Source organism: Psammomys obesus, unplaced genomic scaffold, assembly GCF_907164565.1.
Source record: "Psammomys obesus unplaced genomic scaffold, mPsaObe1.curated_primary_1811, whole genome shotgun sequence".
Classification (NCBI taxonomy): domain Eukaryota; kingdom Metazoa; phylum Chordata; class Mammalia; order Rodentia; family Muridae; genus Psammomys; species Psammomys obesus.
This window is the reverse complement of record NW_026596353.1, coordinates 985727-997460: the sequence shown is the minus strand read 5'-3', so window position 1 is coordinate 997460 and position 11734 is coordinate 985727. Positions and strand designations below refer to the sequence as shown.

Here is an 11734-nt window from a genome sequence, read left to right as displayed (position 1 = left end):
TTTGTCTAAAACCACTAGTTTTGTCTCCCATTCCCTTGTAAACCATGCTTTCTGCGCCCCCTTTACAAACGGGGTCCTCTGGCTGGCCTTCCTCTGCTCCTCCTGCAGGAGCTCTGGAAGCTAAGGTTTACCCCAAGTCCCTCTGCAAGACTCACCGCTGCCTGCCCAGGGCTGGGCTGTGGGCTGTAAACTGTGGATGTTTGCTGTCACCTCTTGTTCTTACCCCTCAGTTTCTCAAGCACAGGGCTTGGGACTGAGCTTTCTCTGCCGTCCCAGCACCACCCAGGAGGGACTGGGTGTCAAGGGCTGGCAGGAAGGCCTGTTGCTGTCTTGGACAAGCCAGCCTTTGGGGAGGTGCGGGGAGGCTTCACCCATGTCCTGCTAATGGACCACAGGAGCTTTGGGTTGGATGTGCTTTGACTTGTGTGTCCTGCTCAAAATTACAGTGAAGCTTAACTCTGTATGAACTGGTGGGAGCTGATGCGGTGAGGGGTACCTCAAGAATGTCTAGCATGCATGAGGTGCTGGGTTCTAGCCCCAGTATCAGAGAGGGGAGGTAAGGAAAGGAGGGAGAATGGAGGGGGTGGAGGGACAGCTCAGTGGCTTTGGGGGTCCAGAGTTCAGTTCCCAGCTCCCAGTTCACACTGCCTGTAACCCCAGCTCCTGCTCTAGGCTCTGAGCGCATTACACACACATGCACAAGCCCATCCATTCAGGCACTTATAAAAAATAAAACAACTCTTTGTTTGTGTTTCGAGGCAGGGTTTCTCTGTGTAGCCCTCCACCAGACTGGTTTCAAAACCAGAGGTCTTCAGAGATCCGTCTGCCTCTGTTTCCAGAGTGCTGGGATTAGAGAATTGCGCCAACTGCCCAGCACAACTCTCTTTAAAAGAAAAAAAGAAAGAGGTTACACAAGCCAGGCAGTGCACACCGGTCCACCCAGCCCTGGGAGCCGGAAGTCCGCCCCCAAACCGTGGAGACAATCAACAGTCGGACAGACTCTAAAGCGCGTGCTGGGGGCCTGACCTTCCAGCACCTTCAAGAATATTTGTTTTGCTGCCTGCTTTGGTGTGGTGAAACAACGAACTGCTTGGCTTTAAACCTTTCCCTCTGGGTGTCCCGCGTTTTGGGGGGCTCTGCAGGACCTTCCTGCATCACCCACTCTGGGTCTGAACCGCAGCGCGGGACTGTGCGGCTAGGAGGAGGCGCAGCGCCTTCTAGCGACCCCAATGAGAAACACAGCACAGGGGCTTCAACCTCCAAGCTGCCTCTCCCCTCGGTCAGGGCTCCCTCTTCTTTTTCCATCCCCTCTCTCTCTCTCTCTCTCTCTCTCTCTCTCTCTCTCTCTCTCTCTCTCTCTTTCTCTCTCTATCTCTCTCTCTCTCTCTTCCCTCCCTCTAACCTTCTCCCTTCCTCAGGCCCCCTTTATCTTTCCTATCTCCATCTTTCCTCCTCTCTCTTTTCCCTGCTTCTCTCTTCCCCCCTCCCCCTCTTCTGTGCAGCGATGAACCCAGTATCCATAACGTGCCAGGCAAACACTCTTCCCCTGAACCACATACCCAACTATAATTGTTTACAAATTAGTCGTGAGTCAGGGCAGATGTGGAGTGTGTGCATGTCATAGTGTAGACCCCCCCACCCCCACTTTTTGAGACAGGATCTCACTATGTAGTTCTGGCTGGCCTGACTATTCCCCCGCCTCAGCCTCTTTGATTGTGAAATGGCAGGTCTGCCACTATGACAGGGCTGCTTGATTATACTTTGGGTTTTGCTACGTAGGGTTTGGCTACGTAGCTTGGGCTGGCTTAGAACTCTCTATACCCTACCTCAAGCCTCTTCAATACCCCTCCCTCAAGCCTCTTCAACATTCCTACCTCAAGCCTTTTCAATACCCCTACCTCAAGCCTCTTCAAATCCTCTACCTCAAGCCTCTTCAATGTTCCTACCTCAGGCCTCTTCAGTGTTGGGAAGACTGGTGTGGTCCGATCTATCACTGCCATCTTCAATGTCCGCAGTTAATGTTTTCTTTTTCTGCCTGGTTGGGTCCATCTAGTTGCTTAGTTTGCTTTCTACTGCTGCGATGAAACAACATGGGCCGAAAGAGTTTATTTGGTTTACATATCCTGAATCACAATCCATTTAGGGAAGCCAAGGCAGGAACAGGGCAGGAACCTGGAGGCAGGAGCTGATGCACAGGCCTTGGAGGGTGCTGCTTACTTGCTCCCATGGCTTGCTCAGCCTGCTTTCTTCTTACAGCACCTCTGACCACCAGCCCGGGGTTGGCATGGTCCTCCCACATCAATCCTCAATCAAGAACATGCCCACAGGCTTGCCTACAGGCTCATCTTATGGAAGCATTTTTTTTTGGTTGTGGTTCCCTCTTCTCAGATGACCCTAGCGTGTGTCAATTTAACAAAAACTTACCAGGGCACCGTGTGTCTTGGGTCTGCTCATCTGAAGACTTCCTCCACTTTCTTTGATCTTTTGTGACACTGAGTATCTAAGGACATTGGGCAGAGGTGCTTGCCACCAAGGCTGACTTGATTTTGGTTTCTGGGATCAGCAAGGTGGAAAGAAAAGCACTGCTTACTGCCAGTTGTCCGGCTACACACAGACCGAGTGCATAAGCAGAAAGTATGCAACCTAAACACCAACCTGTTTAAACGTTGGCTGTAAGATTTGCTAATGCATACCATCGCTCCACCACTGAAGACCAAAACACTGACATTTTCTAGGCATGGTGATGCAGACACATTTTTCCAGTTACGTTGGAGGATGAGGCAGAAGAATTACAAAACAGAGTGAATTCAAGGGTAGGCCCTGTTGGGTCTATGCCCTCTCCCTCCCTGCACATAAGTAAAAGGGAATCTAGACAGAGCTCAGAGGTGGAGCCCCTGCCTAGAATGGTCCAGTGAGAGGCTGGAGCGGGGTGTGTGTGTGTGTGTGTGTGTGTGTGTGTGTGTGTGTGTGTGGCTCAGAGGTGGTGCCTTGGAGGAGGGGCCTTGCAAATCTTGTCAATTTGAGGAGTTTCCTTAGACTTGTAACTTTTGTTTACTTCCTCTGGTATGTACATTCATCCTTCCACCAGGAGGGGATGTTCCAGTTTGGAGGAAATCACCAGACAGTGTCTCCCAGACTGTGCAGACTGTTCAGTCATAGGGTGAGGATAAGTTGGTCATAGGGAGCTGCCTCTGTTCATGTTCTGGTGCTATAACACAATGCCACAGACTGAGAGGTTATAAGGAAAAAGCTTATTTTCGTTTGTGGTTCTGTGAATACAAGGCTAAGGACTGTGTCTGTCAATGGCTCTTTGTAGCCAAACAGTCTCATGTGGCCCGGGTTGGCTTCAAACATGTGTCCCTGAAAGTGGCCTTAAGCTGCTTTTGTTGTTGTTTTTTAATTTATTATTATTATTTGTTTTTTTGAGACAGTTTTCTCTGTGTAACCCTGGCTGTCCTGGGACTCACTCTGTAGACCATGCTGGCCTTGAACTTACAAAGATCTGCCTCTGCCTCCCGAATGCCGAGATCCACTGCTAGGCCTCCTTGAACTGCTTTTAAATTTGTATTTATCATTTTTAAATTTTCCATGTGTCATGTGCATGTATGTATGCATATTATTGTGTGTGTTCTCATGTGGAAGTCCCAGGCTGAACTCTTCCACTCTTCTACCTTATTCTTTGAGGCAGGGTCCCTCGGTAAAACTCAGAGATCACCGATGTGGCTAATCCAGCTAACCATCCTGCCAGTGGGCATTTGTGTGTCTCTGGGAAGCTGAACTTATGATTGTTAGGCTTGTGTGGCAAGCACTGAAGGGCTGTAGCCATGCCTGAAGACTGACCATGAAATGCTGATCCTCCTGCCTCCGCCATGCCCAGCCTAGAAAACCTACCCTCTTATTTAAATAATCTACAGAACATTTATTTATATGTCTCTCTGTGTACATGCCATATGTGTATGGCCTCAAGGAGGCCAGAGAGGCATTGGATCTCCTGGAGCTGATGTTACAAGAAGTTGTGAGCTGTGAGCCATGGGTGCTGGGAACCAAACACAGGTCCTCTAGAAGTGCAGCAAGTGCTCTGAGCAGTCAAGCCATCTGCCCTTCCCCTAATTTTTTTCTTTTGAGGCAAGGCCTTGCTGTGCACCCAATGCTGTCTGAAAACTGGAGGTAGCCTTCCTCCCCCCGCCTCCCTTGTGCTAGTGTGGTAGTAACAAGCATGTACCCCAAGCTGGGGTACAACTTCGACTTTTCTTCAAATTCACCCAGAAGGGAGCAGTGCATCTTGAAGGAGGCAGCTGGCCAGTTGCGGTGAACCTTGCAGTCTAGCCATAAAGGAGGCTCCTGGGAAAATCAGCAGCAAGGACGTCATCGCTTTGCCCTAAAATCAGCCCTGCCCATGACCTTGACCAAAGCCATTTGAACTTCTCTGCTTCTCAAACTCTAGATGAACAGGTTGAGGGCTGGTGATGAGGGTTGTCCTGTTGTGGGCTGTGGTAGCTGCCTGGGACCATGTACATGAATATGGCTGCCTCATAAAAGAGACCCACTATGGCCACGTGTGAAAAGCAGTGGTGAAAGCCTTGTGTCTAGCTTCGGCTGAACGCATGCACAGCACAGCCCACAGAACATGCCATAGGAGGTGAAGATGAGAGACGGGCAGAAGTAAGATCAGCACTCCAGAGATAGATAGCACCAACTCATAGGCTGCCGTGTCTGCACACGACAGCTTGAGGATTGCTGGCAGCTCACAGAGGAAGTGGTCCAACAGGACACAATAGGGAACTGCAGGGTGATGGAGGTACGGGTGGAGGCCACCAGGACACTTCCACCATCACCAGACACTCCTGGCCTTTCATGAGCACCTGGTAATGCAGCAGATGGCACATGGACACGTGGTGGTCATAAGACATGTGGGACAGAAGGACACCCCCACAGACACCCATGAACATGAGGAAGAACATCTGGGTAGCGCACTCCCACCCTGAAGGTTATGGCATTCTCTCCCTGCAGGAAGTCAGCCGCCATCTTGGGAATGTGACCAGTGGGAAGCCCACATCTGGAACAGAGAACTGGCTGAGCGGGAAATACATAGGTGTGGAGCCTGGAGTCTGTGGCAATCAGGAAAATCAGGATTGTGTTACCTAGCAGGCCTGTGGCGAACATAGTGGCCACGAGGAAGAAGAGGGACGCCTTTCCTTCATGCTGTTGAGTGGTTTACTCTCTGTCGGTGCTCTGTCTGGGGTGAAGAGACATCTGTTCATGCACCCCAGGAAAAGTTCCATAACACATTCCTTCACTCACTTGCTCTCTTGGTAACAGTTATTTGTCATCTTACAATGTCTTAGTCACTAAGTGAGGCATGGAGAGGGGCCAAGGGCAGACAGATGACCCACTTGTCAACAGTACTGGATGTTTTTGCCAAAGATTAGAATTGGGTTCCCATCAGCCACATGGCTTAAACTGCACGGAAGTCCAGCTACAGGGGACCCAACGCCCTCTTCTAGCTTCCATAGACACCGCACACAGGTGCACACACCCACATTTAGATACATCCACATAACTAAAAAATAAATCTAAAACATAAAAAGAAAGCTGGGGGTGGGGCTAGAGAGATGGCTCAAAGGTTAAGAGCACTGGCTATTTTCCCAGAGGTCCTGAGTTCAATTCCCAACAACCACATGCTGGCTCACAACCATCTACAGTGAGATCTGGTACCCTCTTCTGGCCTGCAGATCTACATACAGACACATTATATACATAATAAATAAATAAATCTTAAAAAAGAAAGAAAGAAAGCCGGGGGTAAAAAAAAAAAAAAAAAAAAAAAAGACAAAAAGATGATTCCAGAAGTTTCAAAGCTCTTTGGGTAGATAAGAACAAGGAGGCAAGAAATTAAAACAAAACACAACATCTTCTTATAAAAATCAATGTAACAAAAGAGAATAGCCCTTTTGTAAAGCCCTCGTACAGCAGAGGGAAGTGGCTCGTGGGACTGCAAGAGCTTTTGCCAGCATTTGCCCAACAGTGTTTCTATCTTGAATATATGAAAAACTCAAAACAAACAATAAAAACAAACAAACCAAGTCAACCAAGGAAACAAGGCTTCCAGTCTACACAGGACGAGGGGTGACTAGATGGTCCTCAAAGGACAGACAAAAGACCAATAAATTCGTGAAAGCAACGTTCAGTCTTTTCAACCTCTAGGAAAACCCAAATCAAAAAGTTCATGGAGAAGTTGGGCATGGAGGCACAAGCTTTATGCCCTGTGGCAGTTTCCTCTGAGAGCTGAACCTACTGGCCCCCAGAGGTGCCCCTTACTTAAGTGCAGGAAGTAAACAACTCAGAGGCTTCGGAAAGTCCTCCAAACTGACCAGATCACTGGGCTCTTCCTTCTTTCAAGTGTGTGTAAGGTACTAGGCCTGTTGAGGGAGACACAAAGCAGCCAGCCTGGAAGAGGCTCAAACCAGCTGAGGTACCTGGAAAGGGCTCTAACCGCTGAGCTGCCTGCGGGTGGTCAGTGAGCTCTAGGTTCTCATTTTGTGAGCTGTCACCTGTGCTTTGGTATTACAGCTGTCTTGGAGTCATTTCTGCTCCTGGAATTAACCCCTCATCCATACTCCTGTGTGTAACCCCAATAAAACGTTCACCAAGTTGCACTTTGGTGGGACTCTGTAATCTGCTGTCGGTTTCCTATCTGCAGTGAGTAGACATTTGTTCATGTCCCCAAAAATCATGTCACATAATGCTTGTCATCCTGGCACTCAGGAGGCTGAGGCAGGATTAGGAGTTCAAAGACAGCCTGGTCTAGGTGAGATCCTGACTCCAAACCAAACCAAAAAGTACATGGAGACTCTGCCTCTCCCCAGGGACAGTGATTGTCACCATGAAAATAGCAGATGCTGGTGAGAACATGGGGACCTTACACACTGTGGACCAGCGCAGCAGCCACAGGAGACAGCCTGGGGGTCTCTGAAAAAACTGGAACTAGACTTACTTTGTGATTCAGCTGTGCCCCTTAGAATATACACAAAGCAACCAGAAGCAGCATGGCTTGGCCGCCAACTGCGCAGCTGTCTCTAGAACTTCCTCAGATAACAAGTAGAGCCAACGGAGGATCCAGCAGCCCAGTAGAGGGTAAATATCTAAAGAAAACAGAATCAGTGCATGTAAGACACATCTGCCCCGCTGAGGTCACTGGTCATCAGGCAAATAAGCCTGCTGAGGACATAAAGACCCTTCAGAGATGTTTTTAAACTCCTGGAGTTGGATGGGTGTAGGGGGCAGGGCATGGTGCTGTGGTTCCCAGGGAGGGCCGCCCTGGCTTTTCCTGGCCTGGCAGGCAAGTCAGTGCGGAAATGCTTCGGGGAGGAAAACCAGTTCGCATGGTTTCTCCTTGTGAACACTCAGAGCACAGCTGCCTCGGAACAGGTGGTAAGTCTCTGTCCCCACACCACAGGACACCACCTCTGGGCACATTCTTATCTGCAGAGAAGTGAGAGACTCAAAGACTGAGGGCTCCATCCCAGAGCTCTCCTTTAGCCCAGTCAGCTGTCAAATGCAAGTTCCCAAGACACCCAATTCAGCTCTCATCCCAAGGGCACCTCCCCGCTCCCCATGTACTTCCACTCTTAATCTCTAGTACTTGAGCCTACCCCACCCTCTTCAACTGTCAATCACAAGTACCTAAAAGAACAGGCACCCCCACCCCCACCCCAGCCACCAGTCCCAGGAACTAGGCCATAGGTCACCAATTCCAAAGAGAAGACAATGGAGACCCCTACCCACTAGCCTGGAGAAAACCCAGTAATGTTTAACCATCATCCCTAGCAACGGCTAATCAGTGAACACCTGGAATTTACCCAGGTGTTCTTTACCATAGGATGAGTAAAACAATTCCAGTTTGGCTTGGCCCTCCCGGCAAACAATTTCCTCTGTATATTTGCTAAATGTCAATCAATCATAAAACTGCCTGGCTGGATTTCCCAAACCTTGCTGTAACCCTAAATATAAACCCTCCTCCTTCTGAGCTTGGGGCTCTACTCTCAACTGCTGTGTTGGTGATGGTGTGGGCCTGAGCTAGAGCTTGTAATAAAAAGACCCTATTGTGTTTGCTTGGGAATCAGCTCCTTGGTGTTCTTTGGGGTCCCCAAGACTTGGGCATAACATCTCCAAGACTGCCGTTTTGCAGCCAACCACTAGAACCAGTGTCTTCCTTGTTCTCTGGCTGGCCCTGCTGGCCCCAGGGCTCACACAACCCTGTGGTTTCTGTCCGTCTACAACAGCAGCTGCAGAGCTCCTGGAAGTCACAGCATACAGCTCACACAAAGTAGGTCAAGGGAAGTCTTTATAGACAGTTCCAGGCTAAGAAGGTGGGGGTTCTAAGCCCTGGACAGAGAAGAAATTCCAGTTTCCATGGTGTGTATGCTTTTGGGAGAAAGCTATGGACTAGGGACTTGGGATAAAACCAACCCATGACATCACAAGAGACTTTGGAAGGCCAGCATGTGCTGTGGGGAGACAGGAAGGAAGGAGGGCCAGCCCATCCCTGTGGGTTGCTGGGCCAAGATGAAGAGAATGGCCCTGGGCTTTGGCGGTGCTAGCCCATCTCTCTTAGCTTTGCTATCTGGGCCAGTTTATGCAACCCCTTCCTGAGGTTCTGTTTCCCCGAATTTAGATTGTTAGTGTTTAGATAAAAATGCCATGCACACAACCAATCTTAAATCCAAAGAGGTTTATTGGATGGAGATAAAGAGAGAGGGAGAGAGAGACATGGTGGGGGAGGGGGTGCCCTGACAGAGAGAGGGGAAAGCAAGAGAAAGGAAGTGCAAAAGAGCAAGACAGTAAGAGAGCAAGAGGAGGGGGAGTGGCCGACAGGTCACTATGTTCCTGGCCCAGATGATGTCATAGGACATAGGTACTGACATAGGATGTTGTCCGGACCCTGAAGGTCCCTAAGGGAAGGCCAGCTGAATTGCCTGCACAACATAACACAGATGACAGTAAAAGCCCCTTCCCCACAGAAGCTGAGGATCGGTAACTGCCCCCCCCCATGTCTTGCTGTGTGGCCTGGTTAACCTTGACTCACAGTCTCATTTCCTCAGCCTCCCAGGAAGCTGGGATTGCAGGTGTGAACCACTATACTTGGTGAAGGAGTTTACATTCTTGAATTAAGTTCTCAAGTATTATTTACATAGTTAAAGAAATGTAAACATTCAAATAGTTGGCAGGATATGGCTCAGTGGATATGCTTGCTTAGCATGCTGCAAGCCTTGATCACACTCCCGGCCCAAAAAAACAGCAATTGCCATATCCTACAGCAAGCTACTGTCATAGGGACCTTGGAGGTTTTGATTTGGACATTTCTGAACCTTGGCACCACTGACTTTTTATGGTGGATAAGGGCTGGCAAGATGGCTCAGTGGGTAAAGGCGCTCACAGCCAAGCCTGCTTCCCAGGTCAGCCCTTGCTGTCCTGTTCCAGTCATGGCCCCTGTACAGTCTGTTTAAGCATCTTTCCCGGTGAGTGAGATGGCTTGGCAAGGAAAGGCAATCCTCAGGAGGAAGGGGAGAACAGACTCCCAAAGGTTCTTCTCTGGCTCCACACATGCTTTGACTATAAGAAAAAAAATGTAAGAAAAATAAAAATCATTTCTGTTCCAGGGTGAAAACTGTCTCCCACCCACGGATGTATAAGCCTCATGTCCCACACCCACCTCCGCCCCACAGGACTCACCTGGGTCTGTCCTGGGTCCTCCCTGCTGATGGACACAGTCATGAGCAGCCATTCAGGCTGTCCTGAGAAGGGAGTGTGCAGGCTGGCTCTGGTTTACCTTCGATCGTTAAGACCCTTGGGGACAGGAGGTGAGCTTGGGTCACTGCCATGAAGAACACCTGCAAAGTCTCTGTGACGTAGCAGTTATAGACCTTGAAACATTTACTCTGACATTTCCCTTTCTTCCTGTCGGCTCCCGGAGTGTTATCTAGGATAATGAGTTATCTAGGAAAGTGCACCTCACCAGGCTCTGGAATCTCTTCTGGGGTGCTTTTACAATAGGATAAAAAAAAAAAAAAAAAAGAAAGAAAGAAAGAAAGAAAGAAAGAAAGAAAGAAAGAAAGAAGATTTTATTGTCAATTACATGTATAGGTAGGTGTGTGTGTGTGTGTGTGTGTGTGTGTGTGTGTGTGTGTGTTGCCTTTGGAGGCCAGGAGAGGGCATGGATCCCCTGGAGTGGGAATTACAGGTGGTTGTGAGCTGTCTTGATGTGGGTGCTGGGAACTGAACTCAGGTCTTCTGCAATGAGCAGCAAATGCTCTGAACCTCTGACTCTCCTCTCCTGCCCTGTGATATCACCTCTGTGTGTCAAAGGTTGCCACAGGCAGTTCAGCATGCTTGAGGAAATTCATGCTGTTACAGGTCAAATCCATCTTCCACAGTTTGGCCGGATGGGTGGAGGGCCTGGGACGGCTCTTTCTTTTTACAACTTTCTTGTCTGATGTGTGTGTGGAGGTCAGAGGGCAACTCTGTGGAGCTGGTTCTGCCCTCCCCCCTCTATATGGGTCTGTGGATCCCACCCAAGTCCTTGGTTTTACTAGCAAAGCCCTTTCATTCCCTCTACACCCCGCCCCCATCCCCAGGAGTTATTTCCTTGGTCCAAATGTAGTGCTTGGCTCCTCAGGATGAAGAGTCCCTGCCCAGGGCCAGCCCAGGGCCCTGCACACTGGAGGTGCTGTCAGCGAGCCACAGCCCTGGGCCTCTCTGTACTTTTCTTGTGCCTCCTTTCTCTCACACATAACGGAGTGTAGGAGTGTGCCACAGCCCACAGGTCAGAGGACAACTGCTGGAGCCAGCTCTCTCTTCACCACGCAGATCCGGGGGCCCAGTCTCGGCCACAGGCTTGGGCAGCCAAGCGCCTTTGCCCACCGAGCCATCTTGTTGGCTTTCTTTTCTTTTCTTTTTTACACTTTGAAACAGGATCTCAGTAACTTTCCCAGGCTCTCCTGGAACTCACTCCTACCTGCGGAAGGCTGTAAACTCACAGTTCTCCTGCCTCAGCCTTTTAGAAGCTGGGATGACAGCCTGCAACACCAGACACGGACGTCACGGGGTTCTTGGCTTGACTTTAAAAATCTTTCCTTTTACTGTTCCTCTCTTGCTGTTGTGTTTAAGTCTGATGCTGAGAACAGGAGTGAGGAGAGGCGTCAGGCGTGGCTGGCTCTGTGCCAGCAGAACCTTCTTTACATCCTCCATCCCTGACAGCACCGGGCATGGGAGACTCTACACTGATGGAAATGGTTCCCATTTTGGTTTTTTGAGACAGTCTCCTGTACTCAGGCTGGCCTTGAACCTACCTCTGTGTAGCTAAGGTTGACTTTGCAGTCCTGATCCCCTGCCTTCATCTCCCAAGGGCTGGGAACAAGCATGCATCTATCTGGCTGGTGTGGTGCTGGGACAGAACCCAGAGCTTACACAGGATAGGTGAGCACTCTTCCCACCGAGCCACAAGCACTGAACCCACTGAGCACAAGCCCTCTACCCACTGAGTGCAGCACTCTACTAACTGAGCTACAGCCTCAGTTCCACAAAATTGTTTTAACTTTTTTGAAATTCAGATGGAGAAAGAAGGCTCTACCCACCCGGAGTTTATGTGTCTTTAAATTAAAACCAACTATAAGATGTTATTTAAAATATTACTCTGGTGGCTAGAGCATGTACTGTTGCAGAGGACTCAAGTTTG

The 11734-nt window shown here is 49.5% G+C and overlaps 1 pseudogene; it reads right to left on the bottom strand.

Annotated features, from left to right (window-relative positions):
* Positions 1-4365: 4365 nt before the first annotated feature.
* Positions 4366-11396, bottom strand: LOC129669180 (olfactory receptor 2Z1-like; annotated as a pseudogene).
* Positions 11397-11734: the final 338 nt, after the last annotated feature.